The sequence below is a fragment of the Grammomys surdaster genome, unplaced genomic scaffold, assembly GCF_004785775.1.
Source record: "Grammomys surdaster isolate TR1022 unplaced genomic scaffold, NIH_TR_1.0 373, whole genome shotgun sequence".
NCBI lineage: Eukaryota > Metazoa > Chordata > Mammalia > Rodentia > Muridae > Grammomys > Grammomys surdaster.
In genome coordinates, this window is record NW_021604792.1 from 9013361 (window position 1) to 9029027 (window position 15667).

At 34.7% G+C, this 15667-nt stretch overlaps 2 pseudogenes; both read left to right on the forward strand.

Annotated features, from left to right (window-relative positions):
• Window positions 1-8145: 8145 nt before the first annotated feature.
• On the forward strand, window positions 8146-9075 carry LOC114632537 (annotated as a pseudogene).
• A 951-nt stretch (window positions 9076-10026) lies between these two features.
• Window positions 10027-11916, forward strand: LOC114632400 (annotated as a pseudogene).
• The last annotated feature ends 3751 nt before the right edge of the window (window positions 11917-15667 follow it).

Sequence of the window (15667 nt, forward strand, 5' to 3'; positions counted from 1 at the left end):
GACATTAAAGGAAGAAGTATTTTAAATCACATCCTGATAACTTTCATTCTGACTTGGAATCTTCATAGATTCCTCCTGACCAACAGCAGATCCTGCAGAGGAATCTTTAAGTTGACAACAGCACACAGCATTATTCTAACATTTCATTTACAAAATAAAATTAAAAGTCAGCTTGAATTCTAAATCCAGAATACAGTGCATTGGAAATGATACAGTTTACTGTTTGTCAATCATCTGTCAATATTCCAGAAGTTTTTTTAAAAGTGAGTGCCTCAGAGTAAAGTGCCCTCACCTATTCTAAAGACAGTGTCAATGTATCTGTTTTATCTATAATTAATTGTATATTGTTTTAGTTTTCATTTATGACTACTTGATAGACTGATTACACAAAATTCAAAAATTCACAAAAAGTTTAATCAACTATGATTTTATTTTTTCCTCATGCCAAAATAAGTGAGTCAGTAGTTATAATTTGATGTATATATTTCAACCAATATTTATTTTATTACATTAAAAGAGTCTCTGACAAGCTAAGCCATTTGCAACAGGCTTAGGACAACTGAATCACCTGGAAAGCAAACCCTCCAACTTGCTGAGCTGTGGGACCTTCCAAGTTATGCAATGCACCCCAAGTCTCCAGATTTAAGGACCGATGTAGAGTGGGTTTTTAGTGATGTAGTTGTCTTTGAGTTACTTATGTTCCTCTGAGTAACCCTTCATACATATCTCCACTTGTAACACCAATAATACTCATTAGGTTCACAAGTTAAACTTTTTCACTTTGACCTGTCACCAGTTCCAAATAGGGGTGAGTAGGTGCTTCTTCATTTCCCCCAAAGGAGTATTTTCATATCACAGTATTTAAATCCAATCTGAAAGTGGTTGGGTACTCACAAGAATTTATGGGCAAAATAATATGGAATTGTTAGGTTAAAGGAAAAAGGATTATACAATGTTAGATAGATATGAAAATGGGTGGATCAGAGAAGACTTAGATTGAGAGGTAAAACGTATCAAAATATAATGGATGAAATTCTCAAACACTAAGAAATAGTTTTAAAACCTGGTGATAGCAGGTTACTTAGGCAAATCTCACATGATCATGATCCTCCTGAAAATTTTAATTATTCTATTGTGATCTAGGTACTGGGTTTCAAAATTTTCCTAGTTGACATGAAAATTGAAAAATTATACATGGATTTGCAAAATGAAATGCAGCAGTAAAATGCAAGGTAATGTGCTGCTTCTGCATGTGAGTAAATGTGATTATTAGCTTCAAGTGAAACCTTAACCTTGAAAGATGAAGAGAGAAAAATATGAAATTCATGAAGAGGGGCAAATTTGTTCTAATTAAGCATTGAAAACATTGTATATGACAGTGCTGTCCTTTTTTGTTTGAGGTGTGTCAAATAATTAAAGAAAAGAACTTTAACACATAACTAGAAACCAAACGATGATAAAATTTCATGTCAGACAGTGGATCCCAATTAAATGAGCATGACAGGCAACATCTTTCATACAAGAATCTACATACACCCTGTTTCTTTGTTCTTTGCTTCTGTTTAAAAAAAAGAAACCCATTGGGATATTTTTATATATAATATTAAAATCGACCAGAAAGTCAACATCTGAATGGTAGTTTTTCTCACTCGGTGAGTATAGTAGGGGATCTGGAATGAGATTGCCTCTTATTTTCCATTTATCTGTGTAAGCCATGCCATGCCCTTGAGTGTGAACTTGACTTACTTCACATCTAATAAAGAGAATAGAACCATGGCATAGGGATGTCACTCCTGGCAGTGTTTGTTTTGTTGGTTTCCTGTAGGGAAAAATGTCTCAAATCATCAAATTTATCTAAATTTTAGCTTATCTAAATATGATCACTTTTTTACTCAGACACTTTAAAAGGAATGGACTATATTACAAAGTATAGCTTCTCTGGGCAATTCCCAGTGTAAATCAATGTAGGGAGAGAAGATTTCACAATTTTAAATCATATAAAAATTGTTTTTGAGGTACCTATTTTATCATCCTGATTTCTTGTCTTACTTGTTTTAAAGTGAGATCTAAGAATCATAAGGAAAATCATTAAATTAAACAATGATACATGCACATATTACTATTGAATAGTAGTGACATGTATATTATAATAGACTTGATAAATTAATGCCATAAGAAGTACTAACTCATAACAGCCCCAATAAATGGAAGAAAAGATCAGAGATTTAGCCATTTAATGACAGGGAAGAACCCTAAATATGACATTATGTTGACTTCAGTGTTTTTACAAGTTAGGGGTGGAACTTCATATCTGTTTCTTTTTTCAGTGGATTCATATTTTTCCATAGATGCTTTATAATAAGGTCAACAAAAGAACTTAATTTTTCCTATCATGATAAATATTGCATTTGAAGTAATATGCAATTTATAGTAATTAACACAATGGATTCACCTCCAACTATTAAAATGACACACACAAAAAAGCATTCTATAGTAGTAAAGAATGTCTTATTCTCTGATTTCTCATTGTCTTTTGAGTATGGTAGAGTGAGAAAAACTAGTGACATAATTACTAATGACACATTTTCTTGTATGAAGGAGATTAATTAACTTGAATAACAGGGCTATATGAATTTATTCAGGACTATTAAAGGTTCATGTTTTCTTCCTACTTAATAAAAATCTTCACACAGAACTTTATATTTCTGTTGTTTATAAAACCATACTATCAGCATGGCAGGAACCATTGAAAATGAGATCCAGTTATTATTATAGTGGATAAAGTCTAGACACTAGATTCTGGAGCATTACCTAGTCAGTGAAAACTATAGCTTAGTTAAAAACTAGTGAAAGAACAGAAAAGTAAACTCTGAGGACAGCAATCCACAGAGGGGGGAAAAAACACGTTACCACTACAGATTGCATGTGCTGACTTCATGCTGCATCAATATGCTTCCATAAGTAGAATCATTGATTAGGGAAAATGTTTGAAAATTTAACAATTCTAACCATAATATCAGTAGAATATACAATTGGTGCAAACATATTAGTAGTATGACTGCTGGCAAGGCAAATATAAAAGGTATATGGAGTTTGTAAAAATAAAGTAGGTTTGGAGTGTACATAATCTATTTTGGCAGATTTGTATGTGTTTTGTTTAATAGTAAACAATTAACTTCTTTAGTGATGTTTTTTGGATTTCTATATATAAATGACACTTATTCTATAACTATTTGTAGTTAGTAACAGTTTCCTTCCCAAGAAGTCATTTGATTTAATATTTTTCAAAAATATTTTCTGTTATTTAAAAAACTATATTAAAACAATGACAACAACAGAGAAGTAAACATGGGACTATCATGAAGTTCCATGAGTTATTTTCATAAGACTTCTACAACATGAACAAAGACCATATTAAAGAATAGGATTATTTGAGAAATCATGCTTAGTCCAAAAATGCAGAGAATGTATCTTGACAAGGAAGAATGAACAATGTGATATTTTGTGTTTCACTGTCACCTGTTACATTATTTAAGAATCTTATCATTTATTATTTACTGGTGCTTATTAGTATCATTGAATTAAAATTATATGTCATAAAATATCAATAAAATTGATAGTATGGAATAGGAATGTTGTTTTCATTCACAAAATAAGCACTTAGTTTGGAAGGTCCTGGTTTTAATCTGTGTTGTTATAAATGAGACAAATTTAAAGTCTGACAATGATAGAATTTCTATAGTACAGAAGAAGCATGGGGAAGTTTACTGTTGTTTTTAAAATACAAAATGCGATTGAATTGAATTTTACAACAAAATTATTACCTATAGACTTTCCAGGGACAAGAGTCCAAGTTACAAACAGTGCATCAGAGGGTATGTTGGCCTTATAGTAAGATGCTGTCCTGGATAACAGCTGTAGATCATGAATCTGCGGTGCTCTGTATTCATCGTGTGTTCTTACCATTGTGTTATTTTTCTTGGAGGTTAAAGACAATGTGAAAATTTTGGCAGTTGTCAAAACTAAGAATATCTTACACATTCAGGTAAATTACTATGAACCTATTCATCCTGCAGCACAATCCATTAAGAGAGGCATGTGTCAAGACTCTAGAGGTAATTTTACATTCAAAGAGCATCAGGGCACATTAGCTGTTAGCATCTCCAGGTCGTAGAATCACTTACTCCAATAGGATCATGTGCTTTCTTTACTGTGGTTGGCAATTGATCATTGAGAAACTATCTCATAGCATGTCCTGAAGATGCTGGTGGCATACTTTCTGTTTTTTTCACTGAAGGATCATAGACTAATGCCAGTCCATGGATGGTAGTCATTTTATTGCCTCAATGCTAAAACATGAGAGGAGCCCTTTCACTCCCATTGCAAAGACTAACCTCAGGAAGAGACCTTCCAGTTCAGTCTTCTAGGGTTATAGACATAACTAGAACTGATCTTGAAAATCCACGTCATGTGGATTCTCCACATCCAGGAATCTGACTTCTCCATTTTCATCAGCCTGAACTTCAAGTATCACTGTAGAAAGCTGTTCCAAGTTCTTCCACCTCTATAGAAGCAGGTGTTTCTTTAATCAGAACAATGAACCAAAAGCTCCTATGTAGGTGCAGAGACTTTTATCATTGAGAGTTGGTGAGTACAGGGTTGGGTATAGGTGGAAAGAGCAACTATTGAGGTGGAAGATTTCATCAGCAGATCTCTTCCTCTATAATCACAAGGTTTTAAATGCCAGTAGAATTAGTTTTATGAGGTACATTCTAGATCCTAACGTCCTGAATTGATGTAATTGATGTTATCAATGATAACTTTCCTATCTAGAGTTTCTGAGATATTCTGGGTGTTTAACCTCATTAGTCCTCCACTGCTATTTATTGATCTTTTTACATCATGCAGAGAAACACTTCTCATCTGCCTTCCTGCTCTCCCCAAATGTATGTCCTCCAAAGATAGGGCTCAGTGCTTTTATTCACTTCAAAGTTTATTTTTCTAACTTCCTTTTTTTTTTCCAATGAGAAGACAGCTGAACTTGTCTCTTGAGTTTGATAGGGATTAATGTTTAGAGGCAGAATTAAAAAAAAAAACTTTCCACTATTACTAAGTGTCTTTAGCATTGATTCTAAAAATATTTCTGAAGGAGAAATTTCAAAAATCCTTTTTTTAATTTTTGCTAAATTAGAATAATGGTGATTCAGTATTCAATCTAATGTTATATTTAGCAAAACACTTTAAATATTTATAGAAATGTGTTTATTATATAAGAATTAAAGGTATAATGACCCAGATAGAAAGAGGTTCAGGTAAAATCTTCTTTGATTGTTTGAATTCATTATAATCATGATAAAACCGGAGTCTCAATAAAAATGTAAAGACATCAAAAGCTTGTAAAATATACTTACAATAAAATGGTCTCTAAAATGGGTAAAGGCTTGTGGGAAGCTATCCTTATCACATCATTGCCATTAACAAGTCTGTGCGCATGCGCTGGAAGGTTTTCCCGCCTTGATTAATCTGACAGTTGGAACACATCATGTGGCCTGAGGCAACAGGAGCCCATCAGAGACTGCCACGTCCCAGGCGAGCTTAGCTCTCTATATAAGGGAAGGGTTTTAGGCCCTTGGGGTCCCTCCTAGTTTGTGAAGCTTATGCTCTCCCTCTCAAGATGCATTAAAGCTTATACTGCAGAAGGATCCTGAGTGTGCCGCGTCTTTCCTGCTGGCGGGAGGTTGCGCGGACAAAGGCTCTGTCCTTTCTTTGATACTCACTTCATATTTTGGTTTATAGATGAAATGTGTTATGATTGTCCTTGGTAATATGTCTCTTGTCTGGAAAAATAGTATTTCCCCAGGGGAAACCTATATTTTCTATCCATAATGAAAGATACAATTCTAAGACTAGGCAAAGACGCCCACAGTGAAAACAACCCTACCTTGCAGGAAACAAAACTTTCTTTTCTAATAACGTTTTCTGTATGGTATAGAGAATAATCTATAAAATACATATTTTGAATTTTGGATGAGTCTATTTATTATACCAAAGTAAAAGAACAAACAAGAAAATATAGATAGATGATAAATATCACAATTGCACCTTATCCAATACTAAAAATATCCACCATTAATCAACTGGACGAAATCCTTCAAGGCAACCAAATGGGTTTTCCATTAGATAGCTTTAAGTGATGCAGAATGCTCACTTTGCTGAGGCATCTGAAGACAAAAAAAGGATAGCAAGAGTCAAAGATTTTGGAACAGGCTGCTCACAGCTTGCACCTGAAAGTGGACTGAAGAAGTTAAAAGTGTCAGATAAATTCCGAGTTGAGATTTCTCACAAGACATGAAAGCCTCATCTTGAAATTTCAGCCTACCTTTTCCTTTTTGGCATCTTTATATCAATGAATAAAAGATAGTAACATCTATTGAAGTGTTTGCCTTTTGCCGTTCTCAAGGGCGCATAGTTAGGCTGTTTGTCCTCCCTTAACTCTGAGTTAAATGGGCAACCCATTTTCAGAAAAGACTTTGGAGGCCATTTTAAAATAAACATGCTTAGTACATAAAAGAAGGAAGCCTCACTCCTATAGCCATATCTCCAGGGAACACTAACAGTACATATCAATTGACCAATTTAAAATCATTACATAGCTCTTTAAACACTACCATCTCTACCTACTTTAAACAGCCACACCCTTAGATGTTTGCATTCCTGTTTGTCCACTTACTTGAGCTCATCTTTGTCAAAGGAAAGAACAGGTAGAATGTTTCTGCCCCTGAAGGTTGGTGCATTTGTCAACTCTTAGGAATTGACTCAAAAATTTCCCATTCTCTTCGTTTTCCCTTCTTTATATGTCTTTTATGTAAATATCGCAAAACTGTGAGAATTTTTAGTATATATTCAGTTTTTAGAAGATGAATGATATAGGAGGCTAATGATCGTATTGAACCTTTGTAATGAAATTTCACATGTTTCATTTTGATTTCTAAAATTAACAATATGTATTTTCCTTTTATTTCAGCATTTATTTCTAAATTTACTTCTTGGTGCCTTCATTACTTCTATTTATTGATTAATGATTGTGTCTTGAAGCTCAGTTTAAAAACTTAACCAAACTGTTTTATTTGTCTTTGTTTATGTGAGTGATCATAACTAAATATATGTTGGAGGAAGTTGTGAGAAGTTAGGGATCCTCATTTGTTAGTAACTTGGTATTAATGAAGAAATAAAAAGGGCAAGGGAAAGGTAGAGAATGATGAGAATTCTGGCTGAATCCATGAACTCATTCCTGTTCAATTCTATTTCATAATACAACAGTAATGTAAGTAATACTCTACATGGTTGGTTAGAAAGTTCTAAGTTTGTGGAATTTTACATTAATTCTGAGGTATTGATACACTAAAGCATTTTAGACAGGGTCAGAACAACTGAAACAGGACTATTTGTGGATATATACTAAAAGTTGAGACCATTTTAAAATGTTTGAACGTGAAACAAAAGCATTGTAATTAAAGTAGATGCATATTTTGTGGCTGTTTGTGAATGTGCCTAAAATGTAAAATAGTATACATGTACAGTTATATGATCAGTGCTAAAGTTTAGATAAGTTGTAATGTCTGCGACATTATCAGACAAATACAAATGTCTGCTTTAAGATGTTTTGCAAAACATTAGCTTTGTCAACCCTAGTACTCAGAAAGCTCCTTACAAAGTAAGTGTAGGTTCTGATTGCCCTCTACACCTTAGAATGTAATAAGTTACAAGCCAGCTTAAAATGTTAATAAGTAACAGCCAGCTTAAAATGTTATTATGGCAGAGTTGTAGAAGCAATACAAGTAATTTGTATTTCTTTCATCTTAGAACATGAAGATTTAGTATTACCTTTAGGATTCACTCAAAAATGTTCCACGTCACTTGGTCTAAAGAGTGTATTCTGGATGGAGCTTGGTTGAACTGAATGGGAAAAAAGTAACTCTCACAGAAAAGCGACATATTATGAGCTGAATATTGTCAAAGCTTGATATTCGCAATTTGATACTACACAGAGCATTTTTAAAATTGAGTATGTTATGAGGACTCAAGACTCAGAGCTCTTTAAATTTTCTACAGTGACCTCAGGAATCATAACTTGCCTTACAGATCATGGATGGAATCATACAGAGCATGTTTACATTCATTGTAGTTGTAGAAATAATAATAGGATGGATTGGAAATGGATTCACAGCTCTGGTGAACTGCATGCACTGGGCAAAGATCTCTGCAGTGAATCAAATACTCACAGCCTTGGATTTCTCCAGAATCTACCTTCTTATGACACTGTTCACTGATATATCAGTGTCTTCACTGTACTCACATGTCTTAAAACGTAGAAGGGTGGTAAAATTGATTAATTTCCATTTGAATTTTAGCAATCATTTTAGCATGTGGCTTGCTTCATGCCTTGGCCTTTTTTATTTTCTTAATTTTTCTAACTCTATTTTTGTTTACTTAAAGATGAGAATTAACCAGGTTGTTTCAGGGACTTTGCTCATGTCTTTGGCCCTCTTGCTTCTAAACACTCTGCTGATAAACTCATACATTGATACCCAGATCGGTGACAACAGAGGACCTCTGCTATATGATTTCACTTCGAATAACACTTCATCATTTTACAGGATTATTTTTGTCGTAAACTGTATTTTCACATCCATAACCTTTACACTTTCCAGTCAACTTTTCTCCTGCTCATCTTCTCCCTGTGGACACATCACAAGAAGATGCAACAGATTGAACAAAGATGCAGAGGTGCCCTCACCAGTGCCCACATCAAAGTCTTGCAAACCATGATCATCTATGTCCTTCTCTGTGCCATTTTCTTTCTGGCTATTTTCATGCAAGTTTGGAGTAGTGAGTTGTTGAAGAACATTCTTTATGTCAAGAGATTGTTTTAGTACTTTTTCCTTCAGGACATTCATGTGTCTTGATCTGGGGAGACACAAACCTGAGAGGGAACACTCTGTGCTATGGTGGTTGAAGCACAGGTTAACATCATGGGTCCCTAAAATACGTTGCAGATCATCTTGCATATTCTAAAAGAAATTGAATTCATAAGAAATTCTCCAATATTATTTATTTTCTTTAGAAAATGTTTTACATTGCTTTATCAATTTTGTATGTTATATCTGATAAAAGTTCTATGCAAATATTTCACATGAGAAGCACAATACACATATATAATTTAAAAATATAAAGTTATAATATATAAGAGAGAGTATATTTCATATATCATATTAGCTAAAATGATTTCTTGCTTTAGGTTTAATTGAGAAAGTTTGGAAAATGCTAAATCATGAGCTAATTAATTAAAAATATGATACCCTAAGTACTAGTTTTAGAATTTAAAATTATTAAATACAATCATAATTTTAGGACTATATAATGTATATTTGAAAATATATTATATGTTTACATAATTTTTCAGCCTTGTGCTATAATTATTTATAATTTTAAAATATGTAAAATAAGTAGACCTCATGATAATTTAGTGAAATTCTGGTTACCCATTAATGCTTCTTTTTCATTGGGTACCGGGCCTGAGATTTCATTGGCTTTCAAAGAAATAGAAATTTACAATATTTTGAGATGGGGTAAACTCATAATCAGCACAAACTCTTTTAAAATCATTTATTTATTATTATACAGTGGTGTGTGTGTGTATGTGTGTATGTGTGAACATTTAAGTGACAAAACACACAGATGAAGTAAGAAGACAGCCAGAAGCATTTGGTTCTTATCACCATGTAGGTTCTAAAGATAAAGTGTCATCAGACTTGGCGGCAAGAAATGTTAAACACCCATCATCCCAAACTTGTCTGATTTTACATGTTATAATATTGTAATTAGTAAAAATGAAATAAATGTATAAATATATATTTTAAAAGGTTCAAATGTTCTAAGATATGAAACAGTGGAAAACACAACTTCTGCTTGTATTCAGGGTGTTAAATAAGGTGTTCCGTATGATAAAATTGTACTTATTTTATAATGAGTGAATTTTTTCACCCCCTCACAGAAGAAGGGGAACGAGGTTTGGAAGGACTGTGGTATGGGGCGACTTGGCATGATGTAGTGAGGTGGATTTAAAGTGAATAAGTAAGAAATAAAATTAAAATTAAAAATTAAAAAATGGAGAAGAAATGAGGAACAGGTCTAAACAGGGAATTTACAACAGAGAAATCTAAAATGTCCAAGAAGAACTTAAAGAAATGTTGAAAGTCCTTAGTCATCAAGGAAATCAAAATTAACCCAATCATGAGATTTCACCATACTCTAACCAGAACGGCTAAGATCAAAATTTCAAGTGACTGCACGTATTAGTCAGGGAATAAATGAAACAGTCCTCTTTTGGTGGGAGTGCAAAGTTTTACAACCACTCTGGAAATCAATCTGTCAGTGTCTCAGAAAATTAGCAATAGTGCTACCTCAAGACCTACCTATACAACTCCTGGGCATATACCCAAAAAATAGTCCATCATCCCACAAAGTCACTTGCCAAACTGTATTTATACCACCAGCTCTATTGTTAATAGCCTCAAACTACGAATGGACACAAATTGTGGTTTATTTGCACAATGAAATAGGATTCCACTTAGCTATTAAAATCAAAGACACCATAAATTTTGCAAATTCATGGATGGAACTAGAAAATATCATCCTGAATAAGGTAACCTAGATCCAAAAGTACATTCATCACCAAAGTCTAGCATAACTGCTCTCTGAGAGGCTCCACCCAGCAGATGACTGAAACAAATGCAGAGACCCACAGTCAAACATCAAGGCAGCAGCTAGTAGAGTGTTATGGAATAGTTGGGGAAAGGATCGAGAGACTTGACGGGGATAGGAACTCCACAGGAAGATCACCAGAATCAACTAATCTGGATCCTTGATAGCTGTATTAAAATAGAAAAGGAAAGTTATCTGTTAAAGTTGAGTGGATGAAAGTTTGAGTTTGCCAGTCCAGCATGTTGGTTACTGAGAGTCTTGTCTATCTATGCATACAAAAGCTTAGCTCAGAAAAGCTGCTTGCTGTTTAAGGACAGATTTCCCTTAAGGATTTATGTCTGGCTTTTCTAACCTGTATTCTGCTCTATTAAAATAAAACAGTATCACTTACAAATGCAACTATACTAGAACTAGCTCCTCATTTCTACTATTCTTACAATCTAGCAAAGTACACTGATATATTCTGGTTTATAACTGATCAACTGTCAACTTGGCTTACCACCTGCCTCAGCATTTTCTACTTATTCAAAATCGCCCACTTCTCCCATCTCCTTTTCCCCTGGTTGAAGTGGAGATTGAGAGGAGTACTGGTTGTTTTTCTCATATTTTTTTCCTCTTCTTGATTTTTTATTTTCTACTGCTTGAAATACTTCCTCTTTGGAGAGATATTTATGTGATACCTAAAAGTAATCTGACTTCATTTTCAGATACAATTAAGAACATTGCTGTTCAAAATATGTTTTTGATATTATATATTTAGTCTCATTTCTTGTGTCTGTAGCATCATTGCTCCTATTATTTTTTTCCTTGGTGAAGAGCTCCCAAAACCTTGTTCGGATTTCTAACACCTCTGAAGATTCCAGAACCAAGATCCACAAGAAAGCCATGAAAATGCTGGTGTCTTTCCTCATTCTTTTTATAATTCACAATTTTTGCATGCAGGTGGCACTGTGGTTAGCATTTTTGTTTCCATTGAAAAGGTCAATTAGTTTTGTCTGGTTAACATTAACCATCTTTCCCCTAACCCACTCATTTATTCTCATCTTGGGAAATAGCAAGCTTTGACAGAGAGAAATGAGTGTCCTGCAAGATCTTCAAAGACAGCTTCAAGAGCTGATCCTCTCCCTCCACAGAGTCTTCAGTCTACACTAGGGGAACAGCTTAACAGGGAGACTTGGAAGGTCATTGGTGAATTGTTCTTCTGCTTAGTTCTTTTAAGTACTGCTGAACATATATGGACTAGAGCATTCTGCTTTCCATGAGAAAAACACTATCTCACAGTCAGGTTATGACGCACAAACCTATCTTTTTATAATTCATTTACAATTTTTGTTACTTATAGTCTCAAATATTTTAAAGAGAATAGTTAATTTTTACAGGCAAAAGGTATGAAATTACAATTTACAGGGAAGGTTTATGATTCCTTAGTTATCAAAGCTACTTGTAAGCCTCAATAAGTAGAAGATGGGCAGAATGTTGATAGGAGATTAGGAAAATCTCAAGTTAAAGAGAGAAAAATATCAATTTACGTTTTAAATTATGTTAAAGCTCTCTCTCTCTCTCTCTCTCTCTCTCTCTCTCTCTCTCTCTGTTTACTTTATATGTATAAATGTTTTGTTTGCAATTATGTCTTTGCACGATATGATGTGTGACTAATATCTAGGGAGTTAACCAGATGGAATCAGATTCTCTGGAAATACAGTTACAAATTGCTGTGAGTAACACTGTGGGTGCTGGGCACTAAACTGAGTCCTCTGTCTGGACAAGTGCTCTTCCCTGCTGAGCCATCTTTTCAGTCTCCATAGCTCAGGCCCATGGATGTTTTGGTCATTGCATAATGATGAGGTTACAGTCTGAAGTTTGTATCATAAGGTGGATGGGCAGGTTGTATTAATATTCTAATGTTCTTATACAAACCCAAGTTTTGTTAGTGATTGTATTAAATCCATGAGACTTTTTCCCCATAGCACTAATGTAATATTTTTTTCAATTATATGTGAATGTCCTACAACTTGCCCTCAAAATCATTGCTTTACACTCCTCGAAGGTCTATCCTCTCACCACTGCACAGGCCGCTCCCCAAAAAGGGAGAAAACACCTAATCCAATTTGTATTATCCACATATTCACTAGAGCATGGCCTAATACCCAGTGGGCAGCCTCTTAAAGAAAGCTGAGCCACCACCTCACCACAACCACCATAGTGCATCAACTGCAAAGAGCTACACTTTAGTATTTTTATCACAAATATAAACGGCAGTCTTCAATAGCTTCCTGTGTGGACTGTTTCTGTTTTGTTGTGTGGTTGGGTAAAGGTGTTATGAGGTTGTCACAGAAATCTTTGATTTCTCTTATCCTCAGTAATGAGTTTGAAGTCATAATACTTCAAAACCAATGCAAAAGAAATTTCCTTGCCTATATAAGCTTGCAGAAGCATGGACCAGGGAGATCAACATGATATCTGGCAACAACATGGACCACAAACATCATCAGGGACTCAGGTGGCACTACAGACCAAGGATATCAACATTATCTCTGGCAGTAAGAACCAGGATATTTTGAGGAGGCTTAATAAAGAAAATGAACTGCTCTTCATCTTAGATATCTAGATGTTGCTCAATCAGGGTGACAGTGTGGTTGGGCACCATATTTGGGGACTGGACCTTCAAGAGTTCTTGGCTGCTGTATAACCACCCTGTCTCTATTGTTAGTTGCCCTTAGTGTCAGGGCATGCCCATTGTGTGTGTAACCTGCAGGCAGCACTACATTGTATATTTCCTTATTCCTAGCAGGTTGAGCTACAGGAGCAGCAGCATCACTGGTTCCATACCTCTGGGCAGCCTACCAGGTATCACCTAGGCAAGGCAGGTCCAGTGGTGGCTCATGGCTCCAGGTGGCATGAGGGCCAGCCCTACTTGACAACAACATGTGCCTTTGTCTACACTCCCATATCTGTGGTTGCTACCCCTTCTCTGGTTGTACTCTCAGGTCTCATATGACTCCATTCCACCATCTTTTCATCCAGTTCTAGAAAACCAATTTTTAAAAGTATCATCCCATAAGAACTGCCACTTATAAGTTACACTGGAGATCTTGGAAACTCTGCAAGCTCATCCTCTGCTGCCTTCTTCTAAAAGGCCCTATGGACTTCTCAGCCTTCCTGGAGTGGCCCCACGGCTTAAATTATTTTTCTTATCTTTTAATGTCTTTGTTTCTCTCTCTCTCTCTCTCTCTCTCTCTCTCTCTCTCTCTCTCTCTCTCTTTCTCTCTGTCACTCTTCCTCCCCCCTCTTTTTCTATCCATCCCTCTCTTACTTGTTTCTTCCCTCCCTCACAAATGTTTTAAAATAAAATACCAGGAGTCTTATTGAGAGTCTGCCTCCTAGTCTCTGATTTTTATTTGTTTTAAATCTGCTTTCTGAAACAATCATGGGCACATTTCATATGGTGGACACACATGAACTAAATAGCTTCTTTCTGTCTCAGCAAGCATTTGCATGTAGCTCATTTAACATTTTAGTGTGTCAGAACAGAAGGAAAAGACACTGCCGAGGTTTTACATATACCAAGTTTTTAGCTGTAAACTATTCAGCCAAGCTTTCCAAAAAGACAAGACTCAGTAATCTGAGGAAGTAGTAACATTCAAACAAAATGACCTGAGAAGAAATGCTAGTCTTATCAAAGAAGGCAGGAAATAAAGCAAGACTTTAATAATCTACTGAATATATTATAGAATCTATTTCTAACAGTACCCCAAATAGGAAGTATTTCAACCAGTAGAAAATAAAAGATGAATATAAGTAAAGCAAATACAAGAAAAACCACAAGCACTCTTGACAATCTCCACTTCAACCAGAGGAAAAGAAAATGGAAGAAGTGGACAATTTTGAATAAGTAGAAAATGCTGAGGCAGGTGGCAAGCCATGTTGACAGTTGATCAGTTTTAATCCAGAATTTATCGGTGCACTTTGCTAGACTATACGAAAAATAGAAATGAGGAGCTAGTTCTAGTATGGTTACATCAATAAATACAACCAACAGAGAGCTGATTCTGGAAGCTGCCAAACAGAGCAGAATGAAGTTGATGAAGGTGATTTTCTGGTTCTTGACCCAGTCAGAGCAGTTTACCAGTCCAATGGACACATTCCCCAGCCTTCCAGTTATAAATACTGCTATTACCAGTATCAGATACATTTGATCAATCCTGTAAGCAGTTACATAGGAAAAGAGAATCCACACTTCTAGCAATTTTCCTCACTGAGTAGTTTCAAACAAACTTCTACAGAAAATCACTCTTTGCCATATTTATCTTCTTCCTTTCTACTGTAATTTCATCTTTGATTGAAAATTTCTTCAAATGAGTAGATATTCACATATACTTAAGAAAATTCTTAGTCCTAAGTTTTTGTCACTTTTCAACTTTAGTCTCACTCTGAATCTATCAAGATCTGTTTATGAATATAGCCCCATATTTTTATTTAAAGCTGTTTTGAAAGAACGGTTACATTCTAATCCAGATAGTCTCTATGCCTACATAATAATTCACATGCCCTTAAATTTTCCATTCATGTACTGTCTGAAATTATTAAGTAAAATATATTAAAATGCAAATTTGAATCAGATTTTTTTCACTGCAATATGTTCTTCCTCACCTGAAACATTAAACTCTGTGGAACCAGATGTCTTTGTTACTGTTCAAAGTAAGTGATAAGAGAACTCTCAATAATTTAGGTATGGATTCCATAAACTTACAATGTATTTGTTATGTGTATGACATTTTATAAAAGCAAGTTTTTAAAAAGATAAAATTAAGGAACACGTAGAATAACAACAAGAGGAAGAATGAGTGAACAATTTTTTTAAAAAAATAGTGTGTAAATATAGAATATGAGTAACTCTGTACTT